We start from the raw sequence: 16,735 nt of genomic DNA, 5'->3' as shown, positions 1-16,735 counted from the left end.
CTTTGAAAACAAGCTATTTTCTTTTATAGTTTGCATTGGTTCCATATTCGCCATTTCCCCCCTGCTCGTCAGTTGGATAAGAAGACGCGCCTGTGGAGTTCTGCAACAATTCACCATGGAATGGTATTGTTAACGAAATTCATTTCAATATTGATGATTTTTTAACTGATTATTTTGATGTCAAACTAATCACTTCAAACTAATGAAATGGTTTCCCATTGACCTATTATTGAACAATGTGGGGGAGGGGTGATGGTAATATACAGGTAGGGGAGGATGAAATGGCTTCGAACAACCCTATTGATGAACAATTTGGGGGAGGGGTGGTGATAATATACAAGGGGAGGGTAAGAGTGACAATATCCAATTTATGACTTTTCCTGACTTTCAGCTCTCAAATTCAATTTTAAATACAATAGTTGTCTACACTGCGACTTTTAGGGACCCTTTTAATTCGCTTATGGGGGGTAATTTTGTATTTAACCCTATAAAAATTGTCCATATATATGTAGATAGAATTCGTACACTCTTAGAAAACCTGATTCAGTTGTGGGAAGGGGGGTGGTAGGGAAGCTATTAAGGTTTCAATTGTTTTAATGGTATTCTATTTAAATGAAGGTAAAAGCGAGGTTTATCATCATTATGTACTTACCGAGATGCAAGTGGTCTATCCACATTTAGAAAGTAATGAATCAGTTTTTATGGATTGGGTAGGCCAAATTATTACGCATCTCGAAAATTATAGCGAAAAGAGGAGTGGGTCTCTGGTTCTTTTTGCTGGAAATTTAAGTTTTAATATTTATAAGTTTAAAAGAGATTTTATTTTAAGAGGGGGACAGGTGGGGCGAGGGGTATAGTTTTAAAATATAATCCAGATTTAGAGGGTTGTCAAGGTGTTCAGCGAATCTGTTTTGAAACAGGTCAAAAATGTTTCATGTACGCTTTCCTTATGTAAGCATTCGAGCCTCTAGCACTTGACGCTACAAAAAAAAATTAGAATACTGGGTTGTACATGGGAAGGTAGGGTCCGATTTTCTTATTGTAGATTTTTCATGTTTAGAGGGAAAATACTCAGTAGCGCTCAGGTCTATTGATATTTTTGAAAGGCCCAAAGCCTATTTAAATATCGGCGTTACTGTGGTTCAATATGAAATGAATTTGATTAGGGAGTTCGTTTTAAAAAGAAGGGGGGGGTGTTCCCAGTAAGGGGCCCGTCGATTGAATTGGTGAAGCACTGGGTTTGGCTGTTGTACACACCACCTAGTGAACCCAATTCAATGGGCCATTTCAACCCAATTACAGACATCAGTAGAGTTCTGGGGGAGGGTAAGACTAGGGGGGTACGTTTCTACTGTCTGACATGCCTATCTCGATTTTGGACTGAATTAAAGTTACAAAATCATATGAAGCATTGTAGACAGCATGGCTATCAGTCAGTGGAAAGAGTTTCAGGTGATAGGGCCATTTTACGTCATTTCTGGCTGAATGGAGCTCTTTACTTTTCTTTGAAAAACTTGTTTCGTACTTAATTTTTACTGGGTATATACCCATTATTTTTTCTCAAGATTTCTTTCTTTGTATAATTATTTAACATCCAGAAGAAAAACAAGACGAATAACCGCAACCCCCCCCCATGCATTCATGATTTCTCATTGGGTTACAGGTGTCTTATTCATATGAACAAAGTTAATAAACATGGTTAATGTACATGGAAAGGTAGGGCCCGATTTTCCCATTGTAGATTTTTCATTTTTAGAGGGAAAATACCCAGTAACGCTCAGGTCCATTGATATTTTTGAAAGGGCCAATGCCCATTTAAATATTGGCGTTACTGTGGTTCAATATGAAACTGAATTTGAGGATGGTGTTTGCTTCAAAAAGAAGGGGTTGGTGTTTCCAGTAAAAAGCCCATCAATTGAATTGGTGACGCACTGGGTTTGGTTGTTGTACACACCACCTAGTGAACCCAATGCAATTGGCCATTTCAACCCAATTACAGACATCAATAGAGTTCTGGGGGAGGGTAAGACTAGGGGGTGCGTTTCTGCTGTCTGACATGCCTATCTCGATTTTGGACTTAATTAAAGTTAAGAAATCACATGAAACATTGTAGACGGCATGGCTATCAGTCAGTGGAAACAGTTTCAGGTGATAGGGCCATCTTACGTTTTAAAAATTTCCAAAATACCCTCCTCCAAAGCAATAAAATCTCTTTGGATTGTGAGGCGAAGCTAGCAGAAGTGAACGATCCTTGATTTCCGAATCGAATCAAAGAACATCGAGTCATTGAAGTCTCCTACGTCCACGCACAAAGAGACAGTTCTAACACTATGCAGCTGTTAAAAATAGTTGAAACGTTGGATGAGGGTGAGTGTATGGTCAAGGCACTGACCAAATTAATTGGCACTGCAAATGACGCTATTTCTCGTTTGAAAAATACTCATTATCCAATGTAGTTGTCTGCAAAGGATCGTGTCGCGATTTAAAATCAAAAAGTATGCTGGGTTTGTAAGGGGGAGTTTGAAGAGGGGGATAAAGGGAAGGGGACTAGGGAGAAAATAGGGGGGAAGGGGAAAGTCAGAGACCACAATCACTTGTGGCAGGAAATATCATTAGGGGGTAGTAATTTTAAAGGGGTTGCACATCAATCATGGAATGTGAATGTAAGCCAGCAGGTTTTTATTCCAGTTTTCATTCACAACGCAAATTATGATTTAAAATTTATTTTACCGGCTTTGGCACGTATGCACAGGGATAGAGGGGGACATGGGTAAACAATTCATTTACCTATAATATTATCCCCAAATCAGCAGAGAAGTTGGTGCTTCTCGAGTTGAAATGCTAGATAGTAAAAGCGGGCATACGTGCCTGAATATAATCAGGTTTTTAGATTCTTTTAGTTTTTTCCCCAAAGCATTGAGTCAATTGATTCAAGTGCAGAAAAGGGACAATTTTGATAGTTTTCCTTTGTTTAAACCGCACTTTCCAGACAGTGAAATATATGACTTATTGACCTGTAAAGGTGTATATGATTACGACTATTACTGTTCTGGCGCTCGCTTAAGCTAGGAGAAACTACTTCCAATTGAAGCTTTCTTTAATTCACTCACAAACAGTGAATGCACTGCCGAGGAATATGAATTTTCCCAGAAGGTGTGGGCTAAGGGTAATTGTAAAAATGGGTTGGATTATTGTAGACTGTACTTGGCAAGTCACATTTTAACTCTGCTAGATATTGTCTGTAAAAACACAGATCAAGTCTATTTAGAGTTTGGACTAGATATAGGATATTATTTTTCCACACCACATTTGGTGATGGACTTGATTTTAAAAATTAGTAGGGAATAAATAGGCTTGATAACTGATGTAGATCAACGCCTTTTTGTAGAAAGGTCAAAAAGGGGTGAGTATGTTTTTCATGGAGATCGCATTTTGACAACAGATTCAAGCTGGCAAGACACTGGTGTAAAGTCAAATGGAGTTTTTTGGACATTAACTCGTTATATCCCTCGGCAATGTCTCACTACTCTTTGCTATGGGGAAACTATAAATGGCTTGAGAAACCTTGTGAGTTCCCCAAAATTAACACCACCAAGGACAATGGGCCACAAGGATGGTTCTTTGAAATTGATGGTCACATTCCATTGGCGCTTCATGATTCAGTCAGAGATTTTGTTTTCCCATGTATCAATCGACCAGTGACCTAGGACTCACTGAGTCCATACAATCGATCATTGGTTGAGGATATTGGGATGTACTGGACCCCCTCCAAGCAGAAACTGATTGCAGATCTGGACCCTAAAGAGAATATCTTTGTTCACCATGTGCTTTTGCACTGGATGGTGAACAATGGTTTCAAGATCACCAAAATACATAGGGTCCTGCAATTCAATCAAAAACCTTATTTAAAGACATTTATCGATACCTTTGCCAATAAACGTTCTCGGGCAAACAGTAAAGTAGAAAAGAAAATGTATAAGCTCATTCTAAATTCAGCGCTTGGCAAAATGTGTGAAAGCATACACAGATCTCGTTGTGACGTCGTGACTGACCCCCAAGAGTGTGCACGAATTATTGCAGACCCCAATTTTACATCGTTCACGAGCATAGAGACAACCATGGTTCTTCTACACAGGAAAAAAAGAAATGTGGTACTGAACAAGAATATAGCAGGAGGTAGTTAAGTACTTGAAATTTCCAAAAAGCTCATGTTGTCGTTTTTTTACAATGTGTGTAAGGTACAATGACCAGGGGAGGGGGAGGTTCAAGTTTAATATGGAGACACATATTCTCTGCTGTTAAAAGTAAAAACCGGGGATTTATTGGGGGAATTTGAAAATGGGGAACACATCAGCTCGTGGATGGATTTCACTAACTGGAATCCGTCCCTCTACCCCGAGTTGGTGACATATCAGGCCCCCAATCAACAACTCATGTTAAAATCAGAGACGGGGAGTGATTTGATATCCATTGAGGTGTTCCCGGGTCCTAAAGTTTATTGCGTTGAAACTCATAACAGGGATGTAAAACAGGCGTGTAAAGGGGTGCCTACACATTTTGCAAAGAACAATTTCAACATGAGTGTCTACGGAGACTGTATAGAGAGTAGCCTAGTGCCGAGAGCACAAGTGCTTGCAATTTGCTCTGTTAGAGTGGAAAAGAATGCAATGTCATGTATATCCGACAAAGTCTTTGTGCTCGAAAATGGTGTAAATGTACTCCCCCACGGCCACTATAGAATTTCAGACCGGGTTGAATGTGTAAACTATCACAATCAACTTGGTCTGGATAAATTGACCCAACCCAACCTAACCTAACCTTTCATGAATTAGCTTAAATGCTCCAACCTAACGTAACCTGCAGCGGCAGCAGTGACGGCGACTATTGTATACAGTTTTTCCATAGCGACCCTGGAGGGTGGGGGTGCTACCCGCAGCTGGCTTTCGGCCCGTGGCTCCCGGGGGTTGGGGGTCCCGCCCGCGGCCGGCCTTCGGGCCGGAGGGGTGGTGGGGTATAAATTCATAGTGTTCAACTGTGCTATTTTAAGTTGTTTTTTATGTGCTCTTGTACAAAGAGTACTTATCTACAAAAATATATTTGTGTGTGTGTGCACAAATAGTGTTCTTGCTGGATAAAAAGTGTTTTTTATGACAATAAGTGCTATTGTTGAACATATAGTGTTGTTGTTCTTGTTGAACAAAAAGGTGTTTTTGATAATAAATATTGTTCTTCTTGAACAGAAAAAAAGTGAAAAAATTTTGTTGTTAATAAATGTTGTTCTTGTTGAACAAAAAAAAATGTTGTTGCTAATAAATATTATTGTCGTTCATGTTGAACAAATAGAGTTTTTCTTCTTGTTGAACAAGTGTTTTTGTTCAATAAATGTTCTTGTTGAACAGAAAAGTGTTTTTATGTTAATAAATGAAATAAATATTGTTTTTGTTATTCTTGTTAACATACTAGATAGATCTATGAGAAAATTATTATTACTTCTTATTCATTGGACAAGTATGGTTTACAGTTATATTTACTCTGACTATTGTCAACAGCAGCAGCAGTATGTATCAATTTAAAACACCATTCAGGTCGTTTCTGTCTGGCCCATCAATCTCGGGGAAAACGACACCTTTAGCTAAAATAATTCAAAATTGTAATAAAATGTTTTTGTAAAAACCAAAAAAAATTATTATTGCAATAGTATTTAGTAGTAGTCCTATGATCAAATAAAAGCTATTGCCACATCCATACCAATACAATTCATACGGGGACTTGATGTTTTCAATAGTATTGAATCAAACTCATGGCTGATTATTGATGATTTGACTGAATCAATTGAACAGTTCTCACAGGAAATGTTACAGCTCTTTACCGTTCGCTCTCATCATGAACACATTTCCCTAACACTTGTACTATACAATCTGTTTCATCAGAGTAAGTGTGTGAAAACCCTTGCTTTGAATTGCACCATCTATATTATCTACCAATTTTTTCGTGACTGTAGTTCGCTAATAACTCTCAATAAGCAAATATATCCCGGTGCCCCTAAATTTCTGCTGTCAGCGTACACTCAGATGACAAATAAGCCCAATGGGTACATTTTATTAGATCTTAATCAGAGCACACCCGAGGATCTACGTGTAGTCCCAGATATTTTCAACAAAGAAATTAATATATATCTTCTGGTGAACAGTAGAAAAAGCTATTAGTTGCCATTATGACACTGAAGAAACAACGGCATTTATTTTCCATTTTAGGCACTTCAAAACCCCCACTCAGGAAGGCCATACTCAAACATGGTGTTAACAATGATTTCATTAATCTAATATCTGAACTTTGTTTAAATTTAACTGAGGGCAATGTACACTTGCCAGAAGGTGTTAGACAACAGACAAAGCAACATCGTTCCCCTGTACGTGCATTGGCCTGCAAAAACAAGTGAAAATTTTTTTACAGGAAATGTCTCCTTCAAACGGGCGGTAGCCTTTTTACACTTTTACTGCCAATGATTGCAGGAATTGTAAACAGTTTTATCTAGAGAATGGCTAAACCATCTAAATTGACGCCATTTGAACTTGTCCTCTCGCCCGTGATACATTTTGAAGACAATCTAAGCAAATTCATTAACGATGAGAATATTGCCGATGATAAAAAGCTATTTTTACTTCAAGATGCATTGTGACGTGTGGACAAACATAGACCTTATCGTGAGAGACCCACCGTCACCGCCTTGGATCTCTCTAAACAGGAAAAATCTCCTCAAGATTCAGCAGTGCAATCAAAGGAGAAGGAATTGAATTTCATATTGTCAAAAATTTGAAACCTATTGCCAGTTACCTATCAAGAGCAGAGTAAAAGAGTATTATCATATCTCATGTTGGAAAGTGGTGGTGATGATCAAGTTCAAGTTGACAGCGCAGGGAAACGAATTATAATTCAGGGAAAAAGTTATAATCTGGTTGATTTAATTTGTGATATGGTGACGAATCGTAAAGGACTTTTATCATTTGACAATAATCTATACACCTTTCTAAATGTATCAAACTTCCCCAAAAGTCTTATTGGCAATAAGCAAATTCTAAAGAAACTAAGAGAATATAGTCCTCCAACAACGCCACCACCACCATTTAAAAAAGAACAAGATTCAATATAGGAAATTACTAGCAGCAGCAGCAGCAGCAATGATTTTATAACACCTGTGACTGCTAGTTAAAAGCGAAGACAGATTGATTCAACCTCCTGTGTCCAAAAGGGAAGTGGACATTACACTACGTGTTTGCGTTCAAAATGGTTGAGAAAGTTCTGAAGTTCTGAAGCAACTCTATGAAAATATTGTGAAGCAGGGGGTCTAAGTTCCCCCACAAAGCTTTCTAAAGTTGCCTCTGAAATTGATGGCAGCTCATTAAAAAAAGCAAAAGAGTAGCTATAAAATGAACCGAGTTACACACTGCATCGGAATTACAGGCTTCGTGGTAAACAACATCGATCAACTAAAGCCTTCTTCCCTCTGCATATAATGCAAAATGATCTTTTAACTTTGAACACGATTCAATAGTGTCAGAATAAACCATTAAAATATATTCCAGTGGCTACCAGTGTCTTTAGTCGGTATTTCTATGCTATTCCATTGTAATCAAAGAGATGTGTTTAAGTTGCTTATGCCATATAAATTATTCTTGAACAGGATTGCTATAGAAAATTCAATCAATTCGCGGTAGCGAATTTGTTGTTCCTCATGTGCAAAAGGCTCTATTGAAATATAATACAACACTCTGTCATAGTCACAGCCCGATAAAGGCTGCATTGGCTGAACGATTGATAAGAACGATTCGTCTATTAATTTCAAGATATTGTACACTGAAAAATACTGCTGCTTTTATTCATGATTTAGATAAAATCATGCAAATATATAACCAACGACCCCATCGATCCCTGTCCAACTCAAGCCCTCGGGACGTTCATCGCAGTGAAAATACATTTCATGCTTTTCTAAAGCAATATTCCAATGGTAATGAGAAGAAAAAGAAGAAATTCAACGTTGGTGACACTGTTCGAATTAATAGAACCACCAATATTTTTGAAAAGGGGAATTATTTATGGAGCACTGAACTTTTTAAAGTGTCCAAAATTCTAGACACTACACCCACGACATATTGACTGCGAGACACCAAAGATGATGAGATTCTCGGCGGTTTTTATGAATACGAACTACAAAAAGTTGGAAACACTAGTAAAATTTATCAAATTGAAAAGATATTAAAGAGTCGTACTCGTAGGGGCAAGAGACAGTTGCTTGTTTGCTGGCTAGGATACAACTCTGATTTTGATTCTTGGGTCAGTGCTGAAGATTTTAACAATGCCCAATGATTTTTATGTGACTTTCATGTCCAATGTTTCTGATCCTCTCTACAATGACTTGAATAGAACAAGTGATTTTTGGACGAAACTCTCTCCCACCATCAAATTTGATGGAAAGTATGAAGTGGTTCTTGTCGACTGTATTCTCAAAAATACATATGACATTCTGAAAAATGATCGTAAATATTATATAAAAATTAGACCCTATGATTGGCCACCACCCTAAGGTGATCAATAACAAATTAAAAAGATCAATTGGATGAATTATCCATATATTGAATTACCTTATGAAGAACTCACCTGTATGAGTGATTTATGTCGTTCTGTTAATAAAAGAATTTCAGCTCGTAAAAAAGGAGCTTTTCATTTCAACTATTCAAAGGAGGAGGGCAAGATCTACATTAGTCCACTTATTGCCAATGAAAAGGTTATCCTCAATGATAATCTAAAAGATTTTCTTGGCTTTAAGCTCAATATAATCAACGGTAAAAGTGCTGGAAACACTAATATCATTTTTGCTGACTACCCGCCTGCCTTCTCCACGGACGCTTGTGTATTTCTCTACGCCTCATTTGTGGAAACATCTTGGGTTGGCAATAGCAATTTTCCCCTCCTACGAGTTCTTGAACGAAAAACCAATCAAGAACATATTCACCACTACAATATAAAGCATCTTCAGTATATTCCCGTAAACACTTCCTATTTGGAACTCTGTTAGTTAACACTAAGAACTGAATTAGATGATCCTCTAGCAATATCAAAAGGTTTGGCTGTGATTACATGCCATTTTCGAGCCATCGTTCAACAACAAGATGTCTAATAGAAAAGGGGTATTCATTTGTCCTGATATTGACTACTATGTTAATACTCTTGGCCCAAGACAACAGGGCAATGGAATGGACTATTACAAAGGTCGCTCGTCGATGTCTGGCTACGGTCTTGGCAGTTGGTTTGCTAAGCTGTTTCGCTCTGCACTACCTCTGGCTAGAAAATATATTGTACCGGCTCCAACAGATTTTGCATCCTCTACACTATACGATTGGGGCTCTGGCAATAATTTTAAAAAAAAGTGCTTCGGAAAATCTTAGGTCCAGTGCGCAAACCCTTGGCGAGAAATTAAAACAAAATGGAAAAGGTTTAAAAAGGTCAAGAAACAATGCACCACTCATCAGTCTCTTCTCAAGTCAGAAACGAAAGACATCACTCCTATCAAAGAAAAGAAGGAAAAAGACGACACGTACAGTAAACAGAAGAAGAAGCCCCAGAAAGAGAATTGTTAGATCGAAACTAGATTTCTTTTCCTAAGATGTCATATCTACCGCATAAGGATTCTCAACCTTCAATCTCCTCCTCATTGAATCTATTCAATGCAGAAAATGTTGAAGTGAGTGTAAAACATGGATACTATGAACAATTTTATCCACAACAACCCCTCTCCGATAATATCCACTTTCAAATTTATTCCAATGAAGACTACTTTATGGACATGTCTTCAACATTTATAGATTTACAAATGAAAGTCCGGAAATCCGATAATACACTGCCTATTCTTGCCGATGAAATATTCAATGAAAATTGTATATTGCATAATTTATTTCGTCAAATCAGTGTCTACATCAATGGCACGCTGGTGAGCACAAGCAACAATCTCTCAATTTATACAAGCTATATGCAATTCATGCTGATGACACCCAAGTCATGCAAGGAATTGAGAAGCACCTCCAATGGATATGAATATATTACTAATACTGATAGTACAGATGCACTTAAAAATGCTACAACTAGTGAATTACATCTAGTTGGAAAAATATATCATAAAATATTTTTTATACCCCAATGGCTACCACCCAATATTAAAGTGGATATAAAATTGACGCTTGCACCATCCAATTTCATATTGAGAAAAGAACTTGCTGCCAATCCTGATGTAACTCTCTCTCTCACGTCGGCAGTACTACATGTATGCAAACAACAAGTTATGAGTTCTGTTGCTTTGGCAGTGGAAAAACTGAGAGCCAGTGGAAATAGTATTAAACTACTTGTTCCTCATACAATCACCAATTAACGTCATATTGCCACGGGGTCACGCACCTTCACTGACTTATCCTTTATGAATGGCGAAGTTCCGTCAAAACTGGCCTTGGCATTTGTAAAAAGTGCTAGTGCAATAGGATCGTGGACTGGATGTCCGCATAAATTTGAAATTTTGGGGCTTTCATCTCTTATCTGCAAAGTAAATGGAATGCCACTCTACAATCTACCTTTTGATAAATCCTATAGAACATTGCATGAGTTGACCATTTCAACCCTAGATCATGATTCACAAATATTTGAAAATAGTATAACCGAAGAAATGTTTGCTAAAACACATGGTATCATTGTATTGGATTTGTCTGGCACGCAGGATATGAGCATAGTGCGTACGGGGAGTGTGCATTTAGAGTGTACATTTGCCGACCCTGAGAGTATTGCACTAATCTCACTAAATCAATATGAAACCTATTGGGAAGCCACTCCCGAAAGCAGTGTTCTACTAGACTTGGCACCATGAACACCAGTCAAATAAGCAATGTATTTAATATGGATCCCTACATGTCCAGATACAAATCCTATTGTCTGCCCTCGGACTTTCTTGGAAAAATTCAAAGTGCCAACAATGCCCTAATCATTGTTAATAGCAGTCTTTCCACTGTGCAGACAGGTTATTGGTTGTGCATCTTTCAAACAATGAAGACGATTGAATTTTTTGATCCTATTGGTCTACCCTATACATTCTACACTCCACTCGTAAGCAACTATATTGAAAGCAGTGGGAAAGCTATTATTCAAAATCAGAAGAGAGGGCAGGATCTGACGACTAAAAGCTGTGGATTCCATGCACTGCTATATTTTGTTTTCTGATGTCGTGGCTATACTTCCAAGCAGTTTCTCAACATTTATGTGGACAATCCACGTCTGAAAGACTTTATGATGGAATTATTTGAAAAAAACTATGTTTTCTAAAGAGTTAAAGAGGCTGAGTCACAAGTTCGAACCTTAAGACGTACAGGGATTAGGAGGTGCAGTTGGGGCTCTGCCGCCCCCTAAACATCCGCTTCCGTATATGAAAGGGGCTGTGCCCTCCTCAACGCCTCGCTCTTTAAGCTAAAGTTTGACTTTCTCGCAACTCTTTTTTTTAAACAATAAAAACTTTAGCGTAAAGACCGAGGCGTTGAGGAGGGCACATCCTCTTTCATATACGGAAGCGGGGGTTTGGGGGTGACAGCCCCCCAACTGCACCTCCTAATCCCTGTACGGTTTAAGGTTCGAACTTATGACTCAGCCTCTTTAACTCTTTAGAAAACGTAGTTTTTTTCAAATAATTTCAGCACGTTTTTGTACAGTTTATTACTTATTATTGCTTGACTAACTGTTAGCTGATCTTTTCAGGAGTTAAAGATGGAGGGCTGCCGCCTCCCAAACCCCCCGCTTTTGAAGATTCTTGTGTTAAGGCTTTTAATTCCTGAATACTCAAATCAAAAGCACAGTAAGATTTTTATCAGCCGCCCCAGGCCTCATGTTATCAAAGCAGTGGAACCTTACCTGTGACCTGAAGGCCCACTGTGATATTCTTCTGGAGACGCCTGTTGAGCCGAAGGATTTAATAGATTGGATTTAAAAAAGAAACTCAGTTTCTTCTTTAAACTTTAAATTCAATATATAAGAAAATATCTCTGACGGGGAATCAGACTTGGATCTTCCGCCTGACAGTCAGGAATAGCGACCATTGTACCACAGAGACATTTCATTTTTTTATTCTGTGCGATGTATTTTTGACGCAAGCAAAACCCCACAAAACTTGATATTTGGTTTTTGGAAAACAGGGAAGGAATGATCGGATTGAGCTCCCAGGCCAATGAAATTTTGAGAATAAGCTCCCAGGCCCCAGGAAAGCTTATCCTCTAAATTTCAGCCCGATCAGACAACGTTAAAGGGGGGGCTGTGGTGGGAAAATTTAACATGGGCTCTTATAGGAAAACGAGGTTTTTCGTCAATGTAAATTTGGGGGATAATTTTTTCGGCCTGAAAATATCAAAAGGCCCTAACAGGTCGAATTCCTCTTCGAATGAGTCCTCATTCACCTGGATCTGTTGCCAACTGTGGCCTGTAGGCGTGGCTGATAAAAAAAAGAAGAAATGAACTTTAAGTGGCTATATTCGGTTTTTGGAAAACAGGGAAGGAGTGTTCGGATTGAGCTGAAATTTCGACGATAAGCTCCCGGGCCCTAGGAAAGCTTAACCTTTAAATTTCAGCCCAATTGGACAACGTTCAAGGGGGCTGTGGTCGGAGGGTCGAAACTTCCGGCCCACTTTTACCCATGAAGATAAAGTTGGAGGGTGGGGTGAAATTTTGCACGTTTCTTAGTTGGAGCTTTGGCTACAAAATGCGATTACCGCTGTCTCCCTGCAACCTCTAGGACCGGAAATCGCAAAACATTGTGGTGGGTCACCTCTTTATAGAGGCACAAGTGTGCCTCCTTGAAATATCCTCTCAGACCTCTATAATATTGATTTTAGTGCCCTACGAGTAAAGTACTTAAAAAATGTATGTGAATTTGTTCATTAATAAATGAAAAATGTATATACAACAATGTCTTTATTCTTCACTTTAGATTTCTTCTTCTTCGGTGTATAGGCAACTGTCGTGAACCACTAGTGCTGGTAAATCATTTGGATTCACTATATATTGATCTTGATTGGCTGCAAAGTCAGGGTCACATTTTCTACAGTATAATGTAATTTCACTCTTGCCTTATCTCTTTGCATAGTCAATGATACTATTTGCATTTATATTATGAAATTCACGAGTTTCAATCTGTCTATTTGAAGCAATATCACATACAGTGTTTTCAAATGGTGTATCACATTCGGTAACTGCCAAATAAAAATTACTTGGTTTATTGTTATAATAGGCAGTGTCATCACAGCGATGACGTAGAAACCAAATTGTCTTGTTACTCCAACAGTTGAATCGTAGACCTGATTCTTCTTCCCAGAATAATTTAAATCCGTGACTATACCGATTTCGTAAAAATAAACTAAAATCACGTTTGGAGTTCTTTTCAATCATACCGGGGTAAGTATTCTCCCACTGATCACATTTTTCATAATGACAATTGGAGCATAGATGTCTTCTAGGGTGAGAGTCACAAATCTCTTTAAGACATGAATTACATCCTTTAATTTGTACTGCATAGCCTTTATGTAATTTACAAGGATTACAAAATTTGCACTTTTCATTATAGTCATCAATAATTATACAATTCCCACATGATGTCCAACTGCCAAGAGTTTACATGCATAGTGGACATGTATAGAACATTTCTGGTTTCCGATATCAACTCTCTCACAGCTAAAACGAAACTGATCCTCGTTCGATTAATTCAGAGGGAGGAAAGGTGAGAGGAGTAACTCTGTGACGTCACCTCTTTCGAATCAAAAGTATAGGAGGAGGCATCTACATTGAATCTATGGCAATGTTTTCAAAAGCTTATCCACGATATTGTTCTGCTTTGTTCCAATTAATATATCAATAATTTAGTATAAGTATTTGAGTCACATTGACAAAGTTTCATACCATAGCCCAATGGGGGAGAATCAGTTTTTTTTATATTGTCAAGTGTTCCCTGAGATAATATCTTTCGTTGAATGGATAACTCGACAAAATCATCATCCAAAATCAAATGTTTTTTCCTAATCACAAGATTCTATCTAATTCTCTCTTTCTCAAATCTATTCATTTTTCGATCCTATCACTCTCACTGCTGACTCTAGACTGACCATGATTCGATAGCCTAACATTCTAACAAAAAGAAAGGGAACATTTTCGATTTCGAAACAGTTTTACGGGTTGATAAAAACAATAATACTAAACATAGACAATCAGCAACATAGTTTATTGTCTTCGATATGCTTCACTATTGCACTTAAAGCCCTTTGAAGTCCATTCCAATTCGCTACATCAATCTTTGCAGCGAAGCATAATTTATCCTTCATTTTAAATTTGCTCAAGGATATCATATATCTTGCATATACTTCATCCCATTCCAGAAAAAGCCGTGATCCTCTCGTGATTTCCACTGCAATGTTTGGTGCTCTTGTATCATTGCTACCAACTCCACTATCAACTTCTAATAGTGTAAACATTCCACTCATCATTATTATTACAAATATATCCTAATGATTAAAGTCAAACTGTTTTCACTCCTTGAATTCTATTCACACACTAAAAAAACTATAGCAAAAATCCTTTCCTTATATTCTCTGCAATCCTCTCCCACTAATATTGACCAGGTGTTTCGATAAAATGTTATTGGTAATAGTTGTAGTATTAACAGATAACGATGGTAGTAGCAATAGTAATTGTAGTAGTAGCAGTAGTAGTAGTATTAGTAAAATAGTTTTTAAACTCTTTTGAAATGGTTCAATAGTAATAGTATTAGTAATAGTAGTAGTAGTAGCAGTAGTAGCAATAGTAGTAGTTGTTGTAATAGTAGAAGTAGTAGTGATAATAGCGGTAATAGTAGTAGTTGTAGCAAAAGCAGTAGTAGTAGTAATTCATTGGTCTACTGTATTCCCATTTCTTCCGTAAATCACCGGCTTAAAACAAGGAAAAAGAAAAGAATGCTAGAGCGCGTTTTAAGGATGAAGAATTATGGGCAGCCATAATTCTGCTTTCTTTAATCCAAAAATGGAGCCAAAGGAAACAAAGCCCTCAAGTTCCAAATAGTAAAATAGTTCTTAAACTCTTTTGAAATAGTTCAATAGTATTAGTAGTAGTAATAGTAGTTTTAGTAGTAGAAGTAGTAGTAGTAATTGTAGTAATATTAGTAGCTGTAGTAGTAGTAGCAGTAGTAGCAGGAGTAGTAGTAGGAGTAATAGTAGTAGTAACAGCAGTAGTAGTAGTAGTAGTAGTAGTAGTAACAGCAGTAGTAGTAGTAGTATTAGTAGTAATAGTAGTAGTAGTAGTGACAGTAGTAGTGATGGTAGTAGTAGTAGTGGTAGTATTGGTAGCAGTAGTAGTAGCAATTGTAGTAATAATAGCAGTAGTAGGAACAGTAGAAATCAGAAATGCGCAGCAACAAAAAAGATGCTGTTATAAAATTATGAGTGTCAACAGAAGATTTTAAATCGTGACAAAACAGATATTAAAGATGTTTTATTAAAGTGTCTACTGTTTTTGTTGTTACTACCAGTGACGTGGTCAAGGAAGTTTCCTGGAAAATTAGCACGATTTGTTATGAATTTATGCTCACTTAGAATTGGCAGTTAGAAACCTAATGATAGAGATGATGGTTATGCATTTAAAAATTTTAGAACTTATTATGGTAGATCAAAATAAAATCAAAGATAAAAATGCTTTGACACATGGATCTTAAAAAATTAAGCATCATTAAAAATAGTGGCGGAAAAAGTAGATAGTGTTCAACAGACTCACGTGCGGGTTTTGCCAGCATGGACAATATATATGTACAATACAATACACATATAATGCATGATATACACAAAGTGCACATAATATAAATGTACTATATGCATATTTTACTAACAACAGACCCAGCTTTACGTTTGGCGAAAAACCTTATGTGTAGGGTTTTTTTTAACCCTCTCCGATTACTTAGTTAACTATGATCAGCTTTTCAGTTCTTTGACCCTCAAAAACAGGCTTGGCCCTTCAACCTTCGCAGGTGCCTAATGTGTCGGTTGGGCTGCACTGCAATAAAGTTTTTAATGTAAAGCATAATTACAAAGTCTTTAAAAGGCAGTTTTCTGGGATTTTTATAATTTGAAGCCATTCTCCTGGGTTCTTAAATTATGCTGCGACGTTTTCATGTTTTTAGCTTGACTAATCTGTCTTTCTTTTTTGTGCAAGAACAAGCTGAGTTTACCAGCTTTCTATTATTCCCGTATGCTCGATCATGTTTTTGGCGCTCCCACACTTTTTTATCATGATGTTACATTGCCAATACTTTGCTTTTTTTATTGGAATTTTCAGATATTTACCACCTGTATTCATTCTCATAGTAACACAATTATTCTGCATAAATTTTTACGTTGAAACTTTGATTAGTTTACTTTGTTTTTCCAAGATAAAAGGGAAAGTGGTCAACAAGTTTATACGCAAGTAAAACCGCCCCTGTTCCTTTTTTAAAGTGAATATATTTCCCTTATTCTTTTTTACAGAGTATCTTTGTTTCTGTTGTGTTTGTTGTATCAATTTTACCTATCCTTTAAAACTAAGCTACTTGTTTGGATTGTAATTTAATATGTCACATTTTTAGGTAAATAAATCCTTGTCTGTCTAGAAAAAACGTAAATTTTTACAGCGGAAATTCATAAAA

This window comes from Artemia sp. Qi Xiang Cuo, chromosome 21, assembly GCF_049724085.1.
Source record: "Artemia sp. Qi Xiang Cuo chromosome 21, ASM4972408v1, whole genome shotgun sequence".
Taxonomy (NCBI): domain Eukaryota; kingdom Metazoa; phylum Arthropoda; class Branchiopoda; order Anostraca; family Artemiidae; genus Artemia; species Artemia sp. Qi Xiang Cuo.
The sequence above is the reverse complement of the archived record's forward strand: the minus strand, read 5'-3'. Positions refer to the sequence as shown.